This window comes from Motacilla alba, chromosome Z (assembly GCF_015832195.1).
Source record: "Motacilla alba alba isolate MOTALB_02 chromosome Z, Motacilla_alba_V1.0_pri, whole genome shotgun sequence".
Taxonomy (NCBI): Eukaryota; Metazoa; Chordata; class Aves; order Passeriformes; family Motacillidae; genus Motacilla; species Motacilla alba.
In genome coordinates this window covers 47,429,297-47,443,243 of record NC_052046.1, presented here as the reverse complement: position 1 = coordinate 47,443,243, position 13,947 = coordinate 47,429,297, and the positions used below count along the sequence as shown (strand labels likewise).

General features: G+C 42.3%; 1 protein-coding gene across 4 annotated transcripts in view; it reads left to right on the top strand.

Annotated features, from left to right (window-relative positions):
* Nucleotides 1–506: 506 nt before the first annotated feature.
* The window catches only part of SPIN1 (spindlin 1), a 63,312-nt gene continuing 49,871 nt past the window's right edge, over nucleotides 507–13,947 (top strand). Inside the window, exons 1-2 of one of the 4 annotated variants that reach the window (XM_038123604.1) lie at nucleotides 897–1,067; nucleotides 1,603–1,760. The gene's annotated coding sequence lies outside the window, so the exon portion shown is untranslated. Of the gene's footprint in view, nucleotides 616–708; nucleotides 839–896; nucleotides 1,068–1,120; nucleotides 1,761–6,924; nucleotides 7,025–13,947 lie in introns of those variants that run through there. The other 3 variants (XM_038123605.1, XM_038123606.1, XM_038123603.1) reach the window with 3 other exon arrangements.

Below are 13,947 nucleotides of genomic sequence, written 5' to 3'. Positions count from 1 at the left end.
CCACCTTTTTTCATGCCTTTATTGCATAGATCAACATGTTTTCAGGGAAACCTTTAAGTTTCAAAGGAACCACACCTTCTTTCTCCCAGTAAGGTTGCCGCTCTTGAAATGAGACACAATTTCATACAAAAGGCAGTCATTCGCTTGTATTATTGCCAATACTTTCCCTGCTCAGGTGAAGTGCTAGCCTGCCTTCTGGCAGCTGCACTACACTCATGACCTTCTTCGGCACCAAACCTGGCAGAAGTCAAGAAGCGTTTGGACAATGCTCTTAGGCACACTGTGTGACTCATGTCCCGTGCAGGGCTGAGAGTTGGACTCGATGATCCTTGTGTGGGTCCCTCCCAGTACAGGACATTCAGAAACGGCTCGGTGACTCTCTGTGCACACTGAGGGCTGCTGCAGGGTGCCCCGGGCCAGGCCGGGCGCCACCCACACCCCGCAGGCCGCGCTGCCGCCCATGGCGGGGCGGGTGGGGCTGCCGGCGCCCGCCGCAGTCGGGGCGGCGCAGTGCGCCTGCGCGCCGCCAGGGGGGGCCAGAGCGGGGGAGGAGGGCGGGCCCCGGCCCTGTGTTTTGAACGGCGCGATGCGGGCGGCTCACTATTTGGCAGGAAGGTGAGGAGGCCTCTATCCTGGCGGCGGAGCTCGCGTAGGGAGAGGGGGATCCAAATGTGGCAGAGGCGAGCTGGAGGCAGCGGCGGCGGAGGGGGACAAGCGAGACGAGGGGAGCGGCCGTGCCCGCCGCCGCTGCTGCCGCCGCCGCAGAGGAGCTGAGCGGCCCGGCTGGGAGGGGCTGAGCGGCAGCCCTGGCACCCCCGGGCGCCCGCCCCGCCAGCAGGTGAGCGACCGGGGCGAGGGAGGGGACGGGGGGAGCGCAGCCCGTCGCGCCGCCCTTGGCCTGGCCCGGCCCAGTACCGGGCAGAGCCGGAGGGAGTCGCTGTGGGGGGACCGGCGCTCCCAGGCCGGCCGCGCCTCGCCTCCCTCGGGCCTCTCGCATCGTGGATCCCCCGCCCTCTCCGCCCGGAAGCCGCGGGCGGCATCGGGGCCGCGGAGGCTCCGGTCTGGAGGTGTCGTCTCTGTTCTCCCTTTCCCCGCAAGCTCCCTGGCTGCTTGGCAACCCCCCCCCCCCCCCGCCCTTCCGGGCTCCAGGCCTCTGCCGCCCTCCCCCGGCACGGCCCCGCGCCGCATCCACCCGTAGGGGAGCGGTGCCCTCCCCCTTTCCCCGCTGCGGAGCTATTGTGTGCGGGTTGGGGCCCGCCGTGGGGCTGCTGGCGGATAAGCCTTTCCCCGGCGAGGTGGAGGCGGGAAAGCGGGACGAGGGGGGCGTGAGGGCGGCGGGGGAGCCGGGGCCGCGGGAGACAGCGCCGGCGCGGTGTGTGCGCGCCCCGCTCGCTCTGCGCTGCTGCTATCCTTTGTCTGCTGTGCCGCTTTCCCCTCCTCCCTCGCTCCTTTCCTCCCTCCTCCCTTCCCTCTCCCTCCCTGCCTTCCCCTCTCTCTCCCAGGCTCCAAGCGCTGCTGCAGCTGCAGGTTTGTAAATACTGGACCAACACACACACACACACACACACAACATGGCTGACGCTCGCCCTGCTCCTCCACCAGGGTCTCCGCCTTCTCCCTCAGTCTGCGCTGCTTAGCCGCTTTCCGTGTAGGCTTTTGTTTCTTCCCCCCTCCCCCTTCATCGCCCATCAAAAAAAAAAAAAAAAAGAGAGGAAAAACAATTCACCCTCCTTATTTGCGCGCATGGCGGGATTTCAAGGGTAAGAATCCTTGCTTTGGAAGCTTTCTCCTTTCGTTTTGCTGTTTACAACAAAATGAAACCTAAAATCAGAGGTGATTTGGGAATCTGGCAAGGCCTGGGGCGAGGGAGGAAGGGAGGGAAGGAGCGGGGGAACTGGGTGAGCCCCGCTGAGAGAGGCTTGATTGGAATGTGCGTATCTTTTTCTCGTGTTGGGTGGGGGGTGGCTGATGCACCAAAGTGCTGGCAGAGATGAGAATACTGTGTTACACTTGGCAGAATGAACTAGGGCCTTTTCTTTCGTTTCAGGACAATTCGGTATAAGGGGTCAACACTGGACAGTCACGTTAAAAAGATCTGAACTAGTTATGTCAGAATAGGCATTGTGTAGGTAAAACCCGTAAAATAGGCGTTTTGGCTGTTTTGCATTTCATGTATCTCCTCGTTAGTGTCTTAAACAGCTTGCGTTAGTGTCTGAAACATGGAATACAAAAACAGAATTTACACTTGTCAGGTCTTCGTGTTGCTAGCTTTCTGTCACAAATTAATTTGCCCTTATGATGGCAATAGTACAAACAGAAGCATTTCCTTTTTCCTGAAAGGAGTGCTTTCAGATTTTTTTATTCTGGATTTTTTTTTCTGTAGTTGTTTTTGTTATTGCTTGTTTATTTGTTAAGTTTTTGTGAAAAAGGCATGGTAACGTGAAGTTAAGTGAGCTCTCAAATGAAAACAAGACAGCATGCTTTTGACCTCTTTACTAGTGCAAGGCAAATGCTTGGTTCAGTACCCTCCACCTCAGTTATTCAGAGCACCCCCTTCTGGCTTTGATAAATATGGCTTACTTTTTGCTGCTTGTGACGTAAAACCAAAACACTTGAAGGTAGTTCAAGCGTATCTAAAGTGATGTGCCATGAAACGGTTTTATTTCTAGCTTGTAAATTAAGGGTGAATGCTGAAGGTGTTAAGACATGATGCTTTGTATTTGCTTTCTAGACATGTTACTGTAATTCCAAGTGTTTAATTTTTCAAGGATCATACTTAAAGTCTTTGGCTATCCATGTGTATAAATATAGTTTCTGAGCACTGCTCTTAAGTAACAAATGTCCTAGCTATGTCGTCTTTTGCCTGCTTTGCTTTAGAAGCTTCTAGTGGAGAAGCATTGGAATGGCACAATCTTGCAGCTTTTACTGAGATAGAAATATGCGAATTAAATACTGTATAATAATACTTCTTTCTGCTGCTTTTTCCATCTCCGTTAATAACCATTGATTAGCAAACATGATTATGGAGAAAATAATATATAGAAGGAGTTTACAACAGCATAAAACTCAAAAAAGGTTATCCAAATTACAGTATCATTTTGGAATGTGTATCTGCGTCATGGCTTCTGAGGCAACCGTTTTAATTCTAGATGGAAAAGTGAGAGCAAAAGTCTATAGCCTGATACGTCAGTAGATTCCTGCAACAGGCAGTTACTTTATTTTTTTTTTACATTTCTCAGTCTGAAGGCAATAGTGCCTAAAGTAGACTAGTTTTACCAGTTGTAGTTAATTTGTCATTTATTGTGATAACTACTGCATTTTGAAATTATGCTAATCTACTAAAAATGTGAAATGTATTGAAGTATGCAGCTTCTCCCTCAGAGCAGGCCTTCAGATGCTTAAACCAATTCTTAGGCTGAAGAGCAAAACAGAATAAAAATAAGCCATCCACAACACAGTTTAACTTTGTTACATTGCAGTTTTGTTGCTAGAGCTAAATTTTATTCTGTAAAATTTGTCTCTATTTCATAATCTTTGTGAAGTTTCTTGTCTATATCATCTTTACTTCACCTTGCATTGTATTCTTTTCTGTGACGCTCAGAAGGTTTTTCTTCCTGTCTTGGTTGTGTTGATTTATTCAAAGATCAGTATTGTGGGCCTTCAAATCCCAAAAGGAGCAGATGTAATTGAAGAACTTGCCAAATCTCTGCATCTTCACTTCACTTAGAAGATCCTCCAGTGTTTTTGCCATTGTGAGTAATGCTAGGCTGTATTCAACCAAATTAAAAACCTGAGACTAGTAAAACCTTCTTTTCAAAGACTGGAAAATGAGACCGAGGAAAAGGAAGACTGCAGTAAATGCAGTCTCAGTGATCAGCTTGCTGGAGGAAGTTAGAAATTAACTATTTTTTCAAAGTAGGCATGCTTTTCAGTAGATCTTTAATCAAGTAAATCGTGACTCGCTGTAGTTCTAAATATTTATGAAATTAGCAGGTAACATACAGTCCTAAAGGTAATAAACATTTAGTACATTCTTATTCAGTCATTTATTTTCTCAGTCCAAGTATACTTTAATCCTCTTCTTTCCCTGTATCTTTCCTTGCTATCTATTGCCAGACTGCACTCTTTGACATATTCAGATCCGTAAACCAATAGCTGATGCAAGAGCTATTGTGTTAATGTGTTAATGTAATGTGTTATTTGCTTAATGTTTGACAAATGAAATATCTTTAGAAGGATTTTATTTACTGAAGCAAAATACCTTTTTAACCTTTTTTTTTTCCCTTTCTGAAGAATGAAGCCTTTTGCTACAAACTTCTCATTTTCCATTTTGTTTTTCCTGTCTCCTTTTTTTTTTAACCTGGTAAGAGAAAGATCAAACTCTGTTTTCTTGATGGTGTGGCATGGCAATATGTTTTCATAGGTGACTAAAACCAATTCAACAAACTAGTTTAGAAAACCATCTTCGAAAGCTGTTCATTGAAGCTGAACCAAAAGAGAGTGCTCTTACAGAAAGTTGTTTCCTGTCATGTGGTTAGATAGCTTGTTTCTCATGACAGGTGTGAGAGAATTTTTTGGTTTGTTGTGTTTCTTGTGTTCCTTCTCTTACTGCTCTTCAGAGGTTAGTGATTTTATGATGGAAGGTGAATGCTGATCTTTCTTGACAGTGGTTCTCATTATGAGTACCTCCTGTATATCAAGATGTGTCCCACTTGCTGCCCAGATGCTATCTAGATGTCATCGTCCTACCTGCCGTAATAGAATGGGGAATCTGACCTTGCTTTATGAATGCGTAGACTTGCTTCCATCTGACGATATATATTGAGCTCCTTAAAACAGTGCAGTTAACTGGTTTCTATTTACCTATGAACAGTTGATTCTAGAGACAAAAGGGCCTTGTCACTGATCCATTTCAAACAATTGTGAAATAATTCAATCTGAGCTAGCTGCTTTTACCATGTAGTGGCTGAAGTTAACTTTCTGTTATATAGTAAAATGTGAATTTGAAATACAGAATTCAGGATTCAGGGGGTGAATGTATTTGGCTTTCAGTTTGTGGAGCATGGTTCTACAAATCCCGGTTATATATTTTTATTTATTTTCTGTAATATATGTCGTGAAACTGCTGTAAATCTATGTTAAATGAGGTCTTGAATGACTGACTTGGAAACTTCACTATCGTAATGGTTCCACAAAATGAAATATATAGAAACAGTAATGATTACCTGTGGTGTCTACTAGCTGTAACTGTTACCTAATCATATTTTGATTTTTGCGGTTGTTGTGCCTTGGTTGAGATGTTCTTGAAATATTTTGATGAATTTATACTCTTTTTGATAAGACTTAAAAATCTCTAAAACTTGATTAACTCTTTGATTGGGTTAGGTTTGGGTTTTTTTCATTGGTGTTTTTTTGGGGTGATTTTTAATGCTGTTGTGGAATATTCCAGTATAGTGTTCAAGTTCTGCACCTACGCATACTGGTGAGAGTAGGAGCTTATTTGAAAAGCAGTTCTGTGGATTCCAGTGATTTAGTAAATACTTGACTTTCACAGAAGGGGTGCTGAACTTAACACCATCTGTTCTATATGGCATTTTGAAGAAAATGGAGCTATATCAATTAGTTACTACTTTGTAGTATTGTAAGATGTTCTAGCTGGTCTGTGCCAGCATGCTAAGGTCTGTGAAGTGTCACCAACATGGACTTCAAAAAAACCCATAAATGACAACAGAGCAAGCAAAATCCAACTGCCCAACTTCTTTTCCCATGAACTTCTTTTAATCCTGTTTAAATGTAAAAGGGAACTTGGCTAGATTATGGTTTCTTACCCTAGGTGGATAAGAACAGAAAGAGTCATTAGATGTCAGACCTTTGGTCTATTTGATTTATTAAAATCAAGTAATTATGTGTTTCAGAATTGTTTCAGTTTTTACTAATTTAGTGTTTATGTTTCCTACATGGAAATCGTTGCTAGTTATGTGGAATCAAGACAGGTCAAGTCCAGTGTATTATCTTCTGATTTTAGTTGAAATTTTTGAATAGGGAAATTTTCAGCTTTCTAGACGTAATGTTTTGTGAGCTGAGTAGCACAAGAAAAAACATGTTCTAGATTACTTCTCCAGCAAAAATTGTGTAAAGTTTTGTTGATTAACTTTCCCGTATACCTTGACAAACACAGTGTTTGCTGAAGTCTGGAGCTGTGCTTTGGGTTCTTTTAGTAAGCAAAAGTTAAGTACCTGCCATGGACTGGGAAGTATTAGGTGTATTCTGCTGCATATCTGTAATTTATTTCTGGTTTTAATTATGCACTTAAAAGTGTCTGCAGATTAGACTGTCTTTCTTCTGTTTTCTAGGAATGATAAAAATTAGTAAAAATAATGCTTCAGTTTGGATTTTGTGTAACTCATAAAATTATACTTGGAAGAGAGTTGACTGATTCTGGACAATTGCTTGCCCATCATGTTTGATAACCACATATGGTCTAGACGATGAGCTAAACATCACAGTGAAGCTAGAAAGGAGGCAAACAAGTTAGAGACCAATGTACTCCTCCTTTCTCAAAGCATTCCAGTTGCAGGCAGCTTTGTTGAATGGAGGTAATTACTTTTTTTCTTCAGATATCCCCTTCAGAAGTTCTTTGTCTTGTTGGTGAAAGGTGGCCTACAAACCCCTTAATTGGTTGTTTAGGTGTCAGTGGAACTACAAATGAGATATTGTGGTACTGAGATTTTGTGAGATATGGTAGGCCAAAATCTGTACTCTGACAAGTATGCCTTTAAAAGCAGCTTAACAGTAGATTCTGACTTTGATGTGACTTCACAGAAATCTGTTCTTGAGTGCTTTTAGGGTTTAAGGGGTATGCAGGCATTCAGTATACTTGGAAACCATAGATTATTGCATATTCTTACGGCTCTTTGTTGTTAGGCAGAGCAGCTGGCCTCTGGGTCATCTCTCCCTACTGCTGAAGAGAGGAGTCAATAAGCACAGAAATCTTCATTTCCTAGACTGCCGGAGAACTTCTCAGGTGATTTATGTCTCTGTCTTCTGCACTTGCTTTTTGTCAGTAAAGCATACATCCTGTTAGGTTCTAGACAGAAGACAAGAGGACAAGCAGACTTTCCTATCTGTTCAAGTCAGGGGAAGTTTCACTCCTGCCTTCAGTTATACCCATGTGTCTTGGTTTGAGAGACGGGTGTCTGCTAGGGAGGGCAGGAGCAGGAATGCAAAATATGGATGCCTTTCCTTCTGAATTGTTATAATTTTGAAATTAAGGGGCTTTCAGGCAAAGATATGAGAAATGGCATAACAGTTCTTTACTAGTGTGTCTAGCAAGGCAAACAAACAGTAGTGGCAGCAACAGCAAACAAGGGCAGAAATCCCATGGAAGTCTCTTCCCGCTCTTTAAGCCCTTTCCCCGTTGGTGCAGTTCCGGTCGCAGCCGCCAGGGGCGCTGCTGGCTGCTGGTGGGCCGGGCGGGTGAGGTGGTTCCCCCACGCCTGCAGGGGCGCTGTGCGCGGGTCCGGCTGTGTCTCTCTGTGCAGACAGTGGTGGGCGCAGCTGGTGGGAAGAGATGGAGAAGGGGTTTCCTTTAGGAACCCCCAGGGGCAGCCGTTTCCGTGACCCCTCTGGATAGCAGAAGGAGATGTAGCAGGGACATCAGAGCAGTAAGCTGGGAAGGTAGGGATCAGCAAAAAGCTGGGAAGGTAGGGAACATCCAAGTCCCGGAGTGGTGGATGAGATTAATCAGAAACTTTGCAGCTGCAACTGGAAGCACGGAGCCTTCTGGCTGTCGGGGAAGGGGGGTGGGGGGGCGCGGGGGGTGCAGAGCTACAATGCAGCGAAAACTCAAAGTAGTGCAGAAAAAAACAAAATGGCAGGGCTGGGGAAGTGGCGGCCCAGCTCTGAGCAGGGCAGGGAAAAGACTCCCTGCAAGGGGAGAACACTTGGGATCCCAGGGTTTTCTCCTGAGGCACCCCAGCAGATGATGGAAAGTCCCTTTTTTGGTGGGGTTGGGTGTTAATAAAGTCCTAGTCTCGCGAGCAGAGGCTCACTCCATGGCAGAAGAAGCAGGAGCAGGCTGGGCTCCAGCAGCGGCAGTGAATTCCCACCACCAAGCAGCAGCTTCCACCGTCCTCCTCCAAAGCCAAGAGAGCTAGGAGCTGCCCCAGTCCCTTCTCCTTGCAGCACAATTGTCGTGGCATCTCTGCCTTCCCCAGAGAAACCCAGAGAGAGTAGCCAGCTGAACCTCTCCCCTAAGCTGTGACCGTTTCTCTTGTTTCTCGTAAGTACCCAGTGGTTACTGTCTCCTAGCAACACATATGGGAGAAAATTCCCTGAGAGAAAGAAACAAAAGGAAGACTCTTAAACGCCAGCACTGTTTTTACAGTGTTTATACCTGTGGCTTGTGTGGGAAGAGATTAGACAGGTTAATAGGGATATTATGGCAGTAGGGATATGTGGCTGTACTAACAGTGGATGAAAAGTACATTTTCAAATGTAACCTTGGCTAGCCAGAAGTGAAATAGACATTGCGTTACAGATAGTTTTAGGCTAGAAGCTTGAAGAACTGAATTTCCATGGATTTGTTTGAGGCAGGCTTTTTCTTTTGCTTTTAGGTATCATTTAATTGAAGAAGGAAGAGTGATGGTGTGAATAAGTATCCCAGGTTTTGGTTGTACTTAAGCCTCGAGTCATATTTCTAGGAGAGTTCGTGTTTGGGTGAGGGTGGTGCAGTATGGCACTGGCATGAGCAAAAAGGGCAGACGTGTGGTTGTTGTAGTGTGTGCTTTGATTATCTCCAGGACAGACTCCTAGAAAGCCTCACCTGATTTTATGGGGAAGGATATCCTACTTCCTGAGATCCTGTTTGCTGGAAGATACCTCAGTTTTTCTCCAGTTTATATATTTCCCATTCTCTGCTGCCCAATTGAGTAGACTCAACTTTGTTTCAAGGACCACAGGGCAATTTAGTCCTCCCTACAAATAAGCATATGCATTTTCAAAAGGGAAGAGGGATGTGTGTTTTTTGGGAGGATTGTTGTTATTACCTATACCTAGGTTGATGCAGAAACTCAGGAAATACACTTAAGTGTTTATTGGTGAATGTAGTTCAGATCAGATATAAAACTTTCAAAAGAGAAAATGAGATTATAAAGCAAAAAAAGAAACTTCATTTATCTGTTGCTGTTGCTAGAAGTTCTACCTCCAAATTCTATCATAATAATTTACTTTCTCATTTAATTTCTATTTGTGCTGCATGCACAGTAGAGTTTCAGAACAGCAGTTGTTTTGAATACAACTTAACCACCGAAGTTGAAGAAAGGAAGACAGGTTACTGTGGGTCAGACACAGTATGGTAAAGAACAAGTAATTCCAAGCTGATTGTCATTCTGGAAGCTTTGACTTCCTTCTTGCCATCATTTTGTTACTTTTCTGCAACTAGAGAATGAGGACAGCACAGTGTTTCAAGTCAGCTATACTCAAATGCATGCAGATGTTGTCTTGAAGTTCATTTTTCCACAGTCCAGTAAATAACTTCCCAGAGTAGCTTGAAATAGTTTGTCATCTGCTTAAATACTTCACATCTACTAATTAGTTTCCTAGATTACTGTAAATAAGTAATAGTTGGTTATACCATAAAATCAGAAATAGTATTTTGTGCATTTTTCTTCTGTGCTTTTTAAGAAATACTGATGGTATGAGGCTTGGTGTGTTCCTGTGTCTCTGCAGCTTTTAGGAAGAGTCACTGGTTTCACAATTGAACTTATTTATCTGTTGTCATGCTCCTTACCACCACTCACATTCACGCACACATACACACTTATGCAGAATGTGTTGTGTTTTTCACCAAAAATGTGAAAGAACAGTACTCGAGCAAAAAAGATACCATGGTACATCACAATGCTGATGGTTCTCGTCTTAGAGAAGAATGTATGATTGGTGGTTTAATTTAAGGTACCATTGTCTTTGGTGATGATCCAGTTCTGACTGTAGTATTTAAATTAATATTGCAAATATCTGATATAAATTTTCTACAGCTAATTTATCTTCTCTTAAAGTGAATTCTTGTTCTTTCACTGACCCTCCAGACTTACAGAAACCAGTGTAGGTAGCTGCAGTTGGAGCTCATACAGTAGTGCTGAATTTTATTTTCAGTGACTTGCTGTTACGCAGATTGCAACTTTGACATCAATGGCAGCTATTCACCATTTAAATGTGATCATCTCTTTAGGCTAAGATTTTTAGATGGTGAGTGACTATTCTGCAGTTGATCTGGAAAATCTAACATCTCATTTTTTCGTTAGCAGCCACGGTAAGAGACTGCCATGCTTAACATCAAGTCTTTTCACTTAAGGGATTTATGATTCCACTGTAGACTTACATGGATGCATTTGAGAACTGATTTAATATAAGCTAAAATGGCTGAATGTGAAGAAAATAGGTAAGAAAAATTCAGTTTAAGACTGGCTGCTCAGCTTTTTCAAACTGTAGATTAAAGCCAAAAGGTCATGTTCTCTGGATCCTTTTTTCAGTTTTCTTTTCTTTTTTTGGGTTTTATTTCCCTGGTCATTGCAAAGATAGGATGAAAAATGCTATTGATTTGAATCGTCTAACTGTGTAAGTTGTTTTTTTTAAAACCAGGTGTGTAATGAGAAATTTTCCTATGCTTGGAATATGCATTTAATACCTATCAGTGTGATCATGCTTCAGTTTGCAAAAATGGTATTGTTTGCTCCTTCATTGCAGTCATTTGTAAAAAATGTGTCCATTTTCTTCTGACTAGAAGAGGCCAAAGTTTATCAATACTTCCACTCTAATTCCTCTTCCTGCTGTCTGCTGATTTAAGAAACAGAGCTACATTTTTATTAGAATAGGGGCAATCTGTGTTCATGTCCAGTGAAAATCCAAGTTAATATCTGATTTATTAAAAATTGTCTGTTACGGTTGTAGCTGCTGTGATGTTGGTTATGGGAGAAGTTTGGATACATGTGTCTCAAATCTTTGAATAAAAGATCTTGTGGCTAATCTTGTCGTAGTTCTGGTTGTATAGGAAGCTAATGTAGGTGACTGTTTTCTAACCTTATCCCTTTTCAGTGTTTTGTGGTCCTGCTGTTTTTTCTTTTTAAGTGCTGAATTACTACTTACATGTCAATATCCTCACTGGTTACCTAGATTGGGGTTCATGATAAATAAATTTTGACATTCTAGTCAATGCTGTGAATAATAGCTTGTTCTTATAAGGATCTTGAATATTTATGTGCTTTGTTTGCATTAAAAGTTGGTAGGTGGTTGTTGTGTTGCATAATTTGGTTTTTTTTCACAAGTATTTGTGTCACAAATTCTTACATTTGGTTTAGGATTTTTCTTTTATTATGCCTAGGTTTAATTTAGTTTTGCAGTGGCGTCTTCTCAGGATACTCAAACACATCAAAGAATTATTTGGTACTTAATGATGCACAGACTAAAAAGCTTGCAGGTGGTCCATCTAATGGAGATCACCCCCCTGCCCCTAGAAACTATATGCTGCTTGTATTCCCTCCATGTTTGAAGGTGTATGTAGCAGCGTTGCTAGTCTGCATTGTGGAGAAGTGGTTGTGATGTACTTAAAGTGATACTTAGAAAGATGAGCCAGCCTTCTCAAGAACTGTAAACGCAGGAGTTTGATTTGCCATGATTACTCAACCTAACAGACTTACAAGTGCAGTAACTTACCACTCCATTACTTTCTAGCAGAAGGGTAGACATGTTTGCCCTAGGCTTGCTCCTCCAGAATGTTGGAGTGATCCTTTTGGCTTTGGAGCAATCCTTCTCTGACTAGCACAATAAAAATTAAACCTAGTCTTCTGACAAAGGCCAACTGAAGTATACTCCTTGAAGAGACACAAGCAGAGAACATTGACATGCCTTACTTTTTAAAATAGATGTTTTTCCTCCATGGTCAGAGACCTGTTGTGTTTCCAAACTAAGTTCAGTACACTTGCTTAGAGTTGTAATGAATTATTTGGGTCACTTCTGTCTGTAAGAGCATGACTAACAAGATAATTGCATTGTAAAAGTTCACTTGCATTCACCACAGAGTGGTAACAAGCACGGTGATTGTGCAGTGCTGCTGTCATATCCTGGGCAGCTGTTATTTTTGTGCATGGGTTTTTGGTTTTTTTTATTCAAGGGAAGGGAGGATAGTTGCCTATGAGGAAAGAAAGTTTTAGAGCCACAGAGTGGTTTGGTTTGGAATCGATCACCTAGTTCTGACTCCTCTGCCACGGACAGGTACACCTTCCACTAGACCAGGATGCTCAAGGGCTTATTGAGGCAGACTTTACACTTCCAGAGAGGAGGCATCCACAGCTTCTCTGAGCAGCCTGCTCCAGTGCCTCACTATCTGTACAGTAAAGAATTTCTTCCTGGTACCTAATCCAAACCTAGTCTCTCTTTGAAGCTACTCCCTCACATGCTGTTGCCACTTGCCCTGATAAAAAAGTCTTTGTCCAGCCTTCTTGTAGGTCCTCTTCAGGTACCGAAAGGCTGCTGTAAAGTTACCGTAAAGTTACCCCGAAGCCTTCTCGTTCCAGGCGGAGCAACCCCACCTCTCAACCTGATCTTGTAGACGTGTTCCAGTGATCATCAGATGAAGAACTAACCTAGTTCATCTTTGCCATGATGCAAAAGTGTGCTGCTTTGGATGCTTACACAAGCCTGTGACAGCTTCTTGTTGTGCTGTTGGTGCAGGTTCTTGCCCTGTGGTTAAATGCAAAGGTATTTGCAGTAGACTGAACAATTAGGAGTGGGTTAAAATTTACCTTTGGATAAAGTGGTGTAAGGGAGGTTATCATGACTTTGAATAAGTATTAGATAGATCTCCTCTTTATATTTTTTTGAGAAGCCTTATCTTGTAGAATTACTTTAAGCATGGAGGACCGTGTAAGTATCGAATGATCAGGCTGTAGGTTAGAACATACACAAAGTTAAATCAGCAAGTATTTTAGCACTGCCTGTAAGAGGATGCTTTAAAGAGAAATTGCACTTCAGAGTCTTTGGTATATTGTGCAAAGTCACGGGAAGAATTGTAGCAATATAGTGAAAAGAAATAAAACCTTCTTGTTACTAAGTATGTTGTAAACATTGTCACTGCTTTTAAAGCTATTCAGCTAAACTTTGATAACTAATGATGACTCCATAGTAGAAGGACAGAATAGTACTGAAAATGAGCCCTGTGTTCTGTTAGCATAGACAAATAATTCAGTAATAAAAGAGGTTGGGCTTGTCCATGCTGCTTGAGAGAAGAGTAGACAAGAGCTATAAGAAAAGTCTTTTAAAATGTGCTATGTGTGTCTTTATTGTTCTTTTACTAAAGTGTGCATTTAATAATGTCACAGTAGTGGGAATTTTTTTTTCAAAATTAGTTTTGCTCTGCCATGTGTATGTATAGGAAAAGAGATACATTTGTTCTTAGCCATCAGAAAGAAAATAGGCCAGAAATTTCTTTAAAAACCACTGCATGATTTAGTGTGGAAGTTGAAAGTTTATGTTGACAAGCATATTTTGTTTGTTGGGCTTATTGTTTTGGTTTTTTTTTTTTTAAGGAAGCTCTTGTAAGCTTGAATCAGTTCTCTTATCCCTTCATCAGCTTCATTCCTAGTCAGTAGAACAGCCAAAATGTGTGTGTTTTAATGCCAGATATATGAAATTTTCTTTTGCATTTTTGTGTTTAATTTTTGGAATTTATTTTTTGAATCAAGAGACAAGCAAGAAATTCTTCGAAGGGCAAACATATGTCAAAATGTCAGCGAGTCCTTAGCCAAATATTTAATCTGGTTGTAATATTGCCTATGTGGGAAGCAGATCAAATAAGAAACTATTACATTTTAATCAGTTTAATTTTAGTAAAATGCTCTACTTCTACACAGCTTCACTGTTGATACCTTGTGAAAAGCCAGACTAAGCCTA